The 13815-nt window shown below is 40.2% G+C and overlaps 1 protein-coding gene across 1 annotated transcript in view; it reads left to right on the top strand.

Annotated features, from left to right (window-relative positions):
- LOC116058719 (inactive N-acetylated-alpha-linked acidic dipeptidase-like protein 2) overlaps nt 1-13815 on the top strand; it is a 457605-nt gene that overhangs the window by 302167 nt on the left and 141623 nt on the right. The window lies entirely within an intron of this gene.

Below are 13815 nucleotides of genomic sequence, written 5' to 3'. Positions count from 1 at the left end.
ATTTCTCAGCCTTTCACTCAGTTTTCAATTGCATAAAACACTTTTTTCAAAACACTACACACAGTTCTCCACCTAAGACACAAAAATCTAACAGGAAGTGACTTGCTTTCCTTTTCGAAACACAACCAATCAAAATGCTACACTTATTTACCAGGGCACACGCACACTCCTCACATGTGCAAACACATTATGTCATAACTGAACACTAACCAATCACTGCTTTAGTATATATATACAGAGGTCAAAGGTCAGATTACCTGTTTTGAACAATGGATTCCAACAATAGACACAGAGCAAGGGGAGGAGGAGGGACAGACAGGGGACGACAATGAGGAGGAGGAAGAGGGAAGAAGAGGAAGGAGAGCCATCTCTGATGAGATGTGATTAACCACAGATTAACCATGAGAAAAGCCCATCTTGAGTAGCTTTACAATGGCGTCCATATTGCATGCAACTATCTAATGACTATTTCAGGATTACAAATCAAACAGACTTTGTTTGTGCATACAATCCCCATAAAAACAGATGAAAATGCCACCGGACATTAGCTAAACTTTACGAACACAAATGTCATAAAAGACAGCAACCCAGCTGGCTAACAGCCTAATGTTAAATGATAGGTTCAATTAGCTTAACATTAGCTCGGGGTGTATCTACCTAAATATAATAGCAATTTGTACCAGCATTAAAGCGTTAAGCTTTACATTGATGTAACACATTAACGGTGATCACAAATGTACGGCTAACACTAAATATCCTTACATTTAAATGATAATTGTGCCATCAGCAATGCCGCTCCAACTCCTGCTTAGGTCTGCCATTGTTTTTTTTTGTTTTTGACGAGCCGGCAAAGCCGCGCGCATAGGATTGTGGGTGATTTGGGAGCGCGAAAGACAGACAGTGCGTCTGTCCAATCAGGAGGGTCCGTCCTCTGGTAGATAGGCCCTACCTTTTCCGGTGGAAGTTAATGCCGTTGTGTTTCATGATTTGTTGAAGTGTTTTCCTATTTGCCATTTTGTTTTATGATTTGTTGAAGTGTTTTCATATTTGCTGTCATGTTTGCCTATTTGCCGTTGTGTTTTGTGATTTGTTGAAGTGCTTTCTTATTTGCTGTTGTGTTTTCCTATTTGCCATTTTGTTTTCCTATTTGTCGTTGTGTTTTATGATTTGTTGAAGTGTTTTCCTATTTGCCGTTGTGTTTTCCAATTTGCCGTTTTGTTTTCCTATTTGCCATTGTGTTTTATGATTTGCTGTTGCGTTTTTCACGCTGTTGTGATTTGCACTTCAGGGCCACCGTAGAAAGACCACAGTGCAGCCGGATACTTTACAAAAATAAAACATTTCAATATAAAACGCTTTAGGTTCATGGTGGTTTGGGCTGTCTTGACTTCTCACAGCGAGACATGTGATCAGGCACACAGAGGGAGAGACCGATGGACGGACAAAGAGAGTGACAGACACACACTCATTCACAGCCATACAGCCACATATAGGCTACAATTACCACAGTTTTCCCTATTCAAGTTTAGCACAAAGAAGGATTACATTAGATTGTACATGTGTACCTTAAAAAGTGGCCACTGAGTGTCAATTCTAAGATGTGGAAGTGGATTGTGTTTCATGATCTCACTGGTACCTGAAGCAACACGGCCCACCAATGCATGCGATCAGTGGCGGCCTTATGCACCTGGGGGCCCGTTTCAATGATGAATATGTGGCCCTACCTCATGCTCAATTAAAATCTTTGTCATTTTCGGCCGGATGTCCCTCATTTTCTACTTTCTTTGTGTTGTAATTTCAAACACCGGTGGATTTATGAGGACTATGGTCCTCATATCTCTGCAGGGTAAATCCAGACAGCTAGCTAGACTATCTGTCTAATATGAGCTTTCTCTTCCAAGACTAAAAGAACTTTTAAAAACAACTAGCACATGTTCCACCAAAACAAGTTCCTTCCCAAGGCTATTTTGCAGAGGCACCGTTATTGCGTCTGGCGCTTAGCACCACCCAAGACGATTGTGATTGGTTTAAAGAAATGCCAACGAACCAGTGGACTAGCCAGACCCTCCTCCACAGCGCTGTGGAGGAAGGTCTGGCAATGCGAGACTACAGTCACCGGTGACAGTCACCATGAGTCGCAGAGCAATGCTGAGTTTGGATGCAGTTGAACTAAATTTGTTTTTGTAGCCTAAGTGTAGCTCAGAATCTGCAGGCCAATGGTGTCTTTTGGCACGGCAGTGACAGCAGCCGACACTTTGTGCACAATGTCCTCAGCGTCCACATCGCTGAGTGTTTTTTCCATTTTTTAAGTGTGTGACTTTCCACGACCTTGTTTATTTCCTCTCTTCCATAAATGAAGTCAAACAGACTGTGAAATGGTTCCACAGAGCTGTTGTCAGTTGGACTGCCCAGTAATGCTCATGTGGCTAAAGGAGAGCAAATCCCTGCAGCAAAAATGTTGTAGAGAGCCTTCCCAAAAAAGTGGTGTGTAACATTTTGGAGTCCACACACCTTTGGCCATGGTGTGTGTGTGTGTGTGTGTGTGTGTGTGTGTGTGTGTGTGTGTGTGTGTACGCGCGTGCGCGTGTGTGTGGAGGAAGAAATAGAGACCATTAACCAGGCTTTACTTGGTTCTGCTGCCTAATCAGCCTCTAACCCCCCTAGATCCCGCTGCAGTAATACCAGTGCCACAGAAGAAGAGGTTGAAGGAGAAAAGAAGAATAAGAGACAATGAGGGATAGATGAAGAAAATGTGGGGGAATTAGGGATCAAGATGAATGGGATGATAAGCAAATGCTACCAAGTAGAAGAGAGGGAAGTAGGAAGAGAGAGGAAAAAGCACTGATGGAACATGAAATTATGAAGAAATGGTCTCTCTGAAGTATTTAGTTTCAAAACTGAACTCTAGACTCTGGTGCATTAGAGGGTTCAGCTTCCCACACTGTCTACATCTGGTTTCAGCTAAAATAAATCCACCCCAAATTCAAATCCTTACATGTTTTCACTATAGAACAGTTTAATATACACTTGAGGGCAGGAAACCATTGGTATTTAATATGATCTTGTAATTTTTGCCTTTAAAGTGGACAGAAAAGGTCAGACAAAAATTGTAAACAATTTATCCGAAAGTCAAATCACAATCTATGGAATCCGATTCATATTGTGACTTTGGGATTATAAGGTTCTATCTGCCTTCTGAGTTTGTTTTGAGATATTTATCCTCAAAGTTTTCACATCCTAGATAGCAAAACTGAAAAAAGATTTTCTTGAAAAAAGTAGACGGTTTAGTCCGACTTTGTATAACCTACTGAATGGAGTTATAATACAATATATTTGGCAACAGACAACAATAATTCTACATATTTTCCTTTCTTGTCTCTTTCTACTTCCAAATGTGCCTCCCCTTCTCTGCTTGGACAAGCTAGAGTTAGGACAATCAGATTCTGAGCTTTGAATGTAATCCCAGTAATCAGTTTATATCTGCTGGCAAGCAAAACAGACACAAACCCAGTTAGGAGCATGGTAGTAAGAGTAAAAATACTAAAAGTTTAGCACAAAGAAAGATTTGGAACTCTGTCTTTATCTCAGATTTCCTTTCTCCGATTTTTTAACACAGTAAAGAGGCAAAACCTGATTGGCCCTCTTGTGTACAGAACCTTATAGAACCAAGTTGGAGAATGAATTTGGAGATAGAATCTTTTCTTTTTCAAAGTAAATAGCTAATTCTAGACTAAACAGTTACATCAGTTAGTTGGTGTTCACATCACAGGGGGTCTGACCTGGGTGCTACATATTGACTAACCCCTATTTTCCACCGGGCGCGTCTGTGCTATGTTCCAGATGCACCACGACCCCCGCTAGCAATCGCAGCCATTCAAGTCAGTGCTTGATATTCTGCAAGCCGCGGGGTGTTTGGACAGCCAGGCAGGAATTGAAACAGCAAGAGCATTCAGTCAATTCACCAAAAGACACCCCCCAATATTGTATATGTCTCCTCTACAACACCAAGGACGACGAGAGATTCATCTTGGCAGTGGAAAACCATAATACGACATCACAGCTCTTTTTTGGAAAGACAACGCCAGAAAGGAGAAGGCATGGAGTTAAAGTGCTTGGAGTGGAAAGTAGATACTAGTTTAATAAACAAGTGATTGTTCTGTAAAGCACTCGTAGAGACAATAAAGTCTGGCAGCAAGACACTCTGCTTCTGAGATGCTCCCGGTGTGGTATGGTGCGCGACGGAGGACGGAACAAAACCGGAAAATCGGGTTAGTGGTGAGAAAGGCATGGCAGATACTGTTTCACCTCAGACGCCAGAAGAAATTCAGCATATCCCCTCAGATACTGAGCAAGATGTACTCCTGCATCATCGAGAGCGTCCTGAAGGGAAACATTGCCTGGTACCTTAGAGGACAATTCCGGCGCAAAACGAATGTAAGGGTTATTAACTGATGTGTACCTCTGTCGCTCTCTGGGACATGTTTTCATGCTAATCGAATGAGTTTGGAGCTTTAACGGGGCTACCGCGGACCGCTGGTTAGCTTGAAATGCTAGTATTCGGGGCATGGGGACACTCAAATTAAATCGCTATTTAATACCACTAAGAAGGCAACGTGGAATTCCCATACTGTCTATGGAGATTCCCCATGTCCCCATGCCCCGAATGCCGGAATGGTCCTTTAACAGCACCGACAGGACCTGCAAAGATTTGTTCGAGTGGTTTGTTTTGAGTGGTTCGGCTGAACTACCCTGTCTAGAGGATATTTACACCAGGTGCTGGAAGAATAAGGCTAGGAGAATCATTAAAGATCCAAACTCCAGGCCAGCCCTTACTTTTTGAAGCATAAATTGAAGGAACTGACAGGATCACATTTCACTGAGATTGTTTGTTTTAAAAGTTGTATTCGTGTATGATACCATATCCTTGGGGTAGTCACTTTCATCAAGGGACATAGCATGGAATTAATTTCAGTTTTCTGTTAAAATCTGCCTCTGCATTCTCTCATTCTAGTCATTTAAAAAATAAACCTAAATTCTCCATGAACATCATAAGACCACAAAACAACAGAAAACTTTTTTAGGGTGGACTTTGATTCTAGTGACACAGTTGGAAGCTTTCCCTTACTCACTTTATCCAAAGATTAAAACATATCTAACTTCCTGTTTGTGCTTGACCCCCACAGAACCCACCTACACTTTTTATACACTATACACACAGTATACACTATACACTTTATACACTCACCCCTAAAGCGTTGGCTAGTGTTGGCAATTTCTCTCTGCAATCTGCCCTTTTCTTTCGTCAGTTTGAGCATCTGTGTCTTTGAATACTGATGATGGAATATGATGAAATCTCCCTGTTGTTTTAGTTGCACTTTGCCTTAGGTAGCATCTCTAGTTAATCATTCCAAACCAGGGTCTTTGTTTCACCATGCATGCTGCTGAAGACGATTCTGTCGGGTGTCTTTGAATGGCAGGTCTGTTTCTTTGCCAAGAGCTTGTTGGAGTTTGGTACATGTCTAACTAGAACTCAGAGAGCACATACCTGTGTGAAGGCTAAAGGATCATTGGTTATTTTGCTACTGTAATAGGAAGATGTATTGAAGTTTTTGTAGTCTGCATCTGGATCTACATCTGCATCCAAGAAGATATGCATGGTTGCCTATCATGTATATCTTTGGGGAATACATATGGAATTATTATGGTCTTGTACAAGGATGGATTGCCCAAAATTTTGAGTTGGTAATTTTAATTTGTCACATTGCTGTAGCGACAACAATAGGTGAAATGCCATCAGATTTTAAAGGATTAATATGTGCTTCACGGCTAGATTGTCAACCGGGCAAAGTGGTAAACTGGGGCTCCTACAATCACAGGGGGGCACGAAATCTCAAGGTTGCCTGTATGGCAATTAGTTTGTGGCAATTTCATTAATTGTAACTATGCACCACTAACGCACAACATGAACTGACATGACAAGGACCTTAAGGTGGGTCCTGCTTTACTAAGACAGTCACCAATCAAAAATACCTTTTTTTTCCTCTTACTTGTAGTGCTATTTTCTAATCTAGATTGTTTCAGTGTGAGTTGCCCCGTGTTATTTTGCTATTTTATTTCTTCATCGCTAGCTTGTACATTGCATAAAACACAGCACTTTCGCCCAGGAGAATAGGGTTTGTGTCCCGTTCTTGTCTCGCGTGTAACCCAACCCACAATCTTTTCCGAAACCCAACTGTCCCATTCTTGTGCTGCATGACAGTTAAACATACGTCCTGACCTAGAGCGTTGAAAAGTGACGCCAAAGGGCTAGAAGCTAAAGGAGAGTTTTGCATCAGTAACAAATGCCAAAGGCACCTGACCAAGCGTCGCTTTGTAACGTGCTGAAAGTGAGAATGTGTTGGGTGACATGGTTGGCGGGTGTAGTTTGGTAGAAAGAAAATATTTTCTCCATGAAACTGTTCACAGCCAGGTCTGTGGATTATCTTGAGTAACCGGGTCATGATTTCTGGAAAAAGACATTGCTGTAGAGTTTTTGAAACTTATTTTTTCATGCTGCTTTAAATACCACAAGCGATTTTGTGGATATAATTGATTTTTCTATATTAACAATGGATCACATGACCACTTGTATGTGAAAGGTTTTGCTCACAGAGCATTATCACCAGACTCTACAGTTCCCCTCATTGTCTTTTAGCTCATTGTTTAGGTTTTACGGCCCCCAATTTTACTTTTTGCGTTCACAACCTTTTTTTCTAGCAGCAACAGGCAACAGTGTTTGCCAACAAGTTTTCCATATCAACTTTATAACGTGATAATATGTCAATGTTGTGTTTACAGCTTGTTTCTGATGCCAGCGCACCAAAGATCAGTTACTTTCAGTTAAGGGAAGTGGATGGTTAATTATTTAAAGAAGTCAACGCATTCTATTTTGTGGTCTAAGACAGCTTTCTTTCTTTTTTTTTTACAATTTCAAACAAGAGCATGATTTTTAAGTTGCCTAAACATAATCATAAAACATGAGTCATTAGTTAAATGGAGTGGATATTGTAGGAAAAACAGGTTCAATTCAAATTCAATTTAACAATTCAAATAACAGTGAATGTTTTGCGTATCCAAAAAATATTAGAAGCCAGCAGATGAAGCCCCATTTCAACATTATGTTGCTCACCAATTATGGGCTTCTTTCCCACATCCATGCATTAACCCCACATGGATTCTGAAACTAGTGTAAGGTATAAGGTTACTTAGACTAACGCCGCAGAGCCTGGAAAATCTGAAAAAAATACAGAATCTACTAAAGGATTTTCAACTCTGGCAGGGACCAGGTTTATATCAATTATTCCTTTGTGGTTTGTTTCAAAGAGTTTCACTTTCTGTAACTGTGCTTATGTTTCACTTGCTTCTTCTCAACTGTTCCTCTAGCATTCGCGATCAACTGATGCTGTTTGGAAATGAGTTCAAAGTTTTAACTGTGGTCACACAGCTACAGATTATGTATCGATTTGGGTGGATCTGTGATTGTAGAAAAAAAACAATTCTGTAGATTCAAGTATATTGGTATGTATTAAAACACATAAGTAAACGATGAATATAAGTCTTATCCTGGATATCAATTCTACCCATTAGACACATTTAGTGATGGGTAGCTGCAAACAAGGCAGACTTTTCATGTTCCCATTCCTTCAGCTTATTTTACAAGCCTGATCGGCTGTCAAACCTCGCCGAACACCCTCCTCCACCTCCAGAGTTTAAAACCCACAGTTTTACAGTGAGGGAATCCAATTACATCCAGCACATAGACAGAGACAGGGAGACAGAGAGAAAGTAAGACAGAGGGGAGACTGAAGAAGAAAAAGAGTAAAAAAAATCAATGACAATCCAACTGAGGTGGAATTAAGCTTGACAGTGCAGCTCCTTTCTATGCTTCGCACTCGTTTTGTGTTTTTTGCGAAGCGATAAAAGCGAATGACTGTCTGGGTGTTTATTTCACATGAACTCACCACATTAACCTCTCCAACTCGCTCAAGGATGTTTTGTTTCTTCATTCATTCTTTGTGTTTTATCCCTCTTCCGTTCCTTCTGTTCTATGCTGTGTCTCCCTGCAGCCTCTCATTAGCTATCTCTGTCTCCCCTCTCACTGCTTTATTTCTCTCATGTGTCTGAGTTTGTGGCTGCCTCCCTGTACAGTATGTGTCAGTGTTATCTACCGCTAATATGACAGGTACGGTTCACATATGTCATATTTCAAAGGTAATTGTTATCATGATTACTGTCCTGAACATTGAAACCTACTTATTAATACAAAATTACATGATTAGGTTGAATCAATTTTGAACATATCAAGGACCGTACACTAAGTAGTACACTAAGAAATAGGAAACGCAACCTGTCACCCGCCAACGCAGCATACGTCTGTTGAGGCAGACGTCTGTTGTTTCCATCCCTATGAAGATATTCATAGAGATGGAAAGCTGCTGGGAGGTCTGACTTTATAACACAAATCAAGATCAAATCAAAGCAACTCACACATTTGAAAAGAAGCTCATGAGCAGGTTCACATGTGGAAGTGCAGGTAAAGTATGATTAATGCAATGGAAAAGAGTACTAACACTCCCACTCTCAAAGAAAATCACACTATTATTGTCAATTTGTGGCACCAGATTTCAAGTCGACAAACGGTACATGCTGTAACATCAAAGGTAAGAGAGGAGAAAGAGACTTCAGAATGTGGAATTGTGGTTCAATGACATCTTTGACACCTGAATGTAATCTTGCAGAACAACAATGTTGATGACAATGTTTAGCAGAGAGCTTTTACAAGGAATCAACTCATGGCCACACAACCAATCCAAACAAATGAATGGATGGCATTGAAGGCATCCTGAAGATTCTTAAAATGTGTCATTACGGTGGTGTTTTACATCCTAAATTCCCCGTAGTCAACACTGTGTGATTGTTTTTTTTTTACTTGTGGGCTATGGATAATCAAAAATGAAACAATCCACTTATATTTTTGTTCACATCCCTTCAACTGGTCCATCTCCATGACTGAGGAAACTCCATCCACTGAATAAGATACAATGTAGTTCAAAGATCTGGCAAAAGCAGAGTAGATTTTAAGTCTTTTGAACCAAGTCCAAGTCAAGTCTCAAGTCTTTGGTGTGACAGGCGTGTCAAAATGCAAGTTTTTTCGGTCCATTGATGCTAAGTATGAAAATAACAACAGCACAATTGCCAAAACCACACCAAATACTGCTGTTTCAACAGAAGTGGGTCATTTGACGACAGTTGCATGTAATGAATCAAAGTCTTCTATTTGTCAAACGAGAACACACAAAACGAAGGTGCCCCATGATGAGTTTCTAACTGTTAGCAACATTAGTGTTTCTGTACACCACTGCCCACACAGGTTTTTTTTCTCAAAAAAACATTCCTGCTGGGTCACATGGATCTTTCCTGATCCTGAATGTAACTAACATTTCAGAAAAGCTAAAATAATTAGCTTGTTATGATATACTTTATTGTCCCCTTAGGGAAATTTGTTTTAGACTCAAAAGCTGCACACATGAATAAATGCCTTGACAGTTACAAACAAAATAAAACATTGGAACAAACATACAGCACCAACTCTACCAGTCACAACAATAAATTACAGAGAGTAGTAATAGTAGACTGTGCTAGACAGATGGGTATGTTACAGAGGATGAAGTGGGTATATTCTCCTATATATTTCAATGGCTTTTTGGCTGATAGGTGGGTATCCTGTAAACCGCCAGAACAAAAAGGTGGGTATACCCCGTATACCCCGTATACCCTCCACTACACCACTGAGTGCATGAGGGATAGCTCTTATCAGCATAACAAAACCACTGTTGACTGAACTAATTCTAAGTTTGTAGTTCAGTTTACCATTAGAACTAATGAACACATTTTAGAAACTATTCAGTGACAGTTCAGTCAACACATTTCTAAGGCAGTGGTCACTCATATTTTATGTTGAAACAACCTTATATATATTTTTATGTGTTAGTGTAATGTAGAGCACTGTCCGTGATGCTAGTGGTGCTGAATTGACACAACACCACTGTACAATCACAAATGGTTTTGCTCTAACAAAAAAAAAAAAAAAAAAAAAGGAAGAGCGGGACATTAAAGAAATTGTTTATTGCTAAGGCCATGTGTTTAAAATTCAATAATTTATTAAAAATGTAATAACATAACAAAAACTTACTTCACCAGTAAATTACTGTTAAAACGACAAAAACAACCACTGAATGGGAAAAGGGTATTTTCCAATAACTTTGAATGCAGGGCTATTTTCAAGTAAACGCACCGTCTGTGTTGTTTTTCTGACAAGGGCAGCTGCACACTGTTGTAAGTCTCAGTGTTTGAGTCATCTACAGTTAACTACAGTCACACTTTACACTGTTTAGCTGTCAGCATTTTAACCGTGTTTAATCCAGCTACTAGCTAACGGTAGGCTAACGTTAGCGTTACCTGCTGTCAAGTGTAGCGTAAGTATTAACTAGCGTGACATGCAGCGATGCTTCTGTTGCCTCTAACATCTTTCGGAGCATCAGAGAGCAGCGCAGGTATTTCAGTGGCACCGAAATGAGGCACAGAAATCTGCGTTGCTATTCAGTCTGGGAAATACCGGTCATTTAGGCACCAGTGCCATATTAGCATCGGATTTTGGTAGCCAACCCTAGTGATCTGTCTGATCAGTTTCAGGAGTTACATTCCCCTAGTTGCACTTCATATCATATAATATCAATAATTTAAGCTTAGCCAGAACCAAATCCGATTTGGGTTGGGATCGGAACCTGAAGAACTTGATTAGGACATCCATACATACTACCATCTAAATCAAACTATCTGGTCTGAAATAAGAAATTCAACATGTGACTTGAAACTCCTCATCACTTTCTGCCATCCCCTTGTCAAAAAACTGTCAAATTTTACCTTGATATATGAAAATGTATCTTTTCCAGAATAATACATTGTTTTGAGTAAAGTAGTCTGCACTGTGATAAATAGTGCTTTAGATTTCTTTCATGCTGATGTTGAAGTGTCTTCCTCTCCCTGTTCTCTCAGCTCTTTCTTTAATCAGTTGTCACAAGGGCACTCTGTAGAGATAATGTCGAGCCTATAAACAATACATTAATGATTTCAGACACTGGCAGCATCACTTTATCAAAAGTATGCCTCAAAGAGCCTTTTTTATTCTTTTAGCTTATATTTTATGATGTGAAGGTTTACAGAGTGGGTAAAATAAACAGTCATATCAAGGTGTGCTTGCAACACTTTATTCAAGGAATAACAATAAAATATAAAGATAAATCCCTCAGGCAAATGACGTTGTTCCTTGACTTATTCTGTCTCAGGGCTTTTTTGTTTTTTTTACCCTAGAAGGATCGAAAGAGTTGACTTACATAACTCAGAGATGCAGAAAATAAACTTTTCCACTATTCTTTTTTTACAGCAAAATTGAGATTGCCATAACTTCCACCTCGTGGCAATGCCAGATTCACATTGGATGTGTGTTGTGGAGATTAGCATATTTGGGTCAAAGTACAATTTAGTTGAGAGCTGGCTACTGATGCTGTTATGGCTTTCGCGTCTGCCAGAGAGACAGCACAGCTGCTTTTTGCTCTGGAAATAATGGCCTTGCAATGTCCAACTTGTGCTTTTGGTAAGGTTGTAATAGCAGAATTTTATTGGCAGTGCTTTCATCAGCCTAAAGGGACACAACTAAACAAGAAAACAGACCAGAGTTTAGTTGTAAACACAGCCTAATAAGGGTTTGACACTGCTTACGTCTAGTGAGGGAGGGTTCTGGCTTACAAGCCATCGGCTGGCTTGGGTTGTCTGTGGGGAGTTTGCATGTTCTCCCTGTGTCAGCGTGGGTTTTCTCCACATGCTCCGGCTGTCTCCCACAGTCCAAAGACATGCAGGTTAAGTTACACTGGGTTAGGTTGGGTTAGGTTAATCGGCGACTCTAAACTGCCTGTATCACATGCTGATGGTGTTTGATGCCAAATACAATATTGTCAGGGACCAAGCAGTTAGGCAAGAGGAGTCACAAGAGGATTTCAAAAAAGGTTTTTTTTTATTTTACCCACAAAATCATTACAACAAAATAGAGATAAGGTTTGGGCCCTTAAAAGAGGTCAAACAAACAAACCGAACTTAAGCTCTGAACATAACAAACTCAAAAATACAACTGACCTCCTATAAGAGAAATAAAAGGGACTTATATACTGGCTGATCAGACCAGGTTTGACACCCAGGGGAAGACTAACAATAACACTAATACATAAACTACAAATAACAAAAAAAAACAACTAAACACTTATTCCAAAAGAAATGTAATCTTAATTAACATTAACTGAATAAATGTACTAGATACAACACAAATCAAAACTCAAATATCTTGGGAAAAAATAAAGCTACACCCCCCCAGACATAACAAGTAGTGGTAGAGTCCAATTTGGCCACCACCCCTTTAAAGCTGGTGTTGTTCCAGACGCCACCCCTTTGTCCCAGCAGCCTGCATGCCTCACTCCAGGGTGTGGAATCCGCAACACTGGTAAGCTCAAAAGAAAACCGTTACAGCAAAACGACAATCCAAAACTAATAAAGTATATATGTAAACCAAATCCAGTGTCTTGTACATTATTTAAACTAAATAAATGTTTACAACAAAATATATAATGTGTCTGAAAATATATAGAAACCAATCTTAAGGAAAACAGCATGAACTAAGATAAATGTTAGTGTATGAAGTTACCGCCTTTAAGATGGCTGTGTGGCCACGGCTGTGGCCATCACAAATATACTATAACTATAACGTATGTTAACTAACAACTGGCGGTCAATCCTAATTGGTTTAATGTATGAAATCTGTGACGCCTTCTATAAAATATCTACAATGTTTTTTTAATAAGAATGTACTATTTTAATTCCATTTGTCTGTCACCCTCCTATATATTGATGAATATTTTATTTCACATTCACTGACTGACACCGTCAAACACCAATCACTGTGGACATAGTTCACTCATGAAACATGGGGCTGTTTGTTTCCTCTGGTGCGAATCAGTTGATGAGTTTGTAAACTTGAAGCGATTTCCCCCTTGGTTCTGTTCCGTTTCACACCTGGAAAAATCTAAGCGTACCAAAATGTGTCATTACAAATCACGCAAAAACGTTGACTCCTGTTATTAGTCAGATCTGTCAGATGAGCAAGAAAGTAAATACAGGAAGACGGTCCTGTGTTCTGGACTAGTGCATATTTCTTCCATCTCCATGGTCAAACCAGCTCATTTCATTTAAATAATCACACATTGTTTCACGAGCAACGTTACTACGTATGCTCTGGTCATCTGGTTCCCTCTGCTCTGACGGTTTCTGTCTCCAACTTTAGCGGCGGCTGGTTTGACCACGGAGATGCGAGTGATGACGAGCTTGACCGTAGTCTGTTTCTGTGAGATAAACATTGCAAGCTGCTACAGCATGCATGTTCTGCCGCATTGCAGATTGCAAAGCACTCCCGACTACAGGAGCCATTTACCTCAGACTTGCGGAGTACACATACAGTAGTTGGTGCGGTTCGAGGTCGGATCACGTTCTCACCACAGACAAACTGCGCCAGAGTTCGATTGAAAGCGTACTGACACCACTCTTCAAGGAGGTCTCGGTACGCTTGTTTGGTCCAGACCCGAGTACGATTGCCACATTCACACCTGCCCAAACGAACTGCACCGAAAGCGCCCTTAGCTAAAGAGTTCTTGTTGCTCCTCACTATAAGTTGCT

The sequence above is a fragment of the Sander lucioperca genome, chromosome 11 (genome assembly GCF_008315115.2).
Source record: "Sander lucioperca isolate FBNREF2018 chromosome 11, SLUC_FBN_1.2, whole genome shotgun sequence".
NCBI lineage: Eukaryota > Metazoa > Chordata > Actinopteri > Perciformes > Percidae > Sander > Sander lucioperca.
Note: the sequence above shows the minus strand (reverse complement) of the source record. Positions and strands in the feature narration are given on the sequence as shown.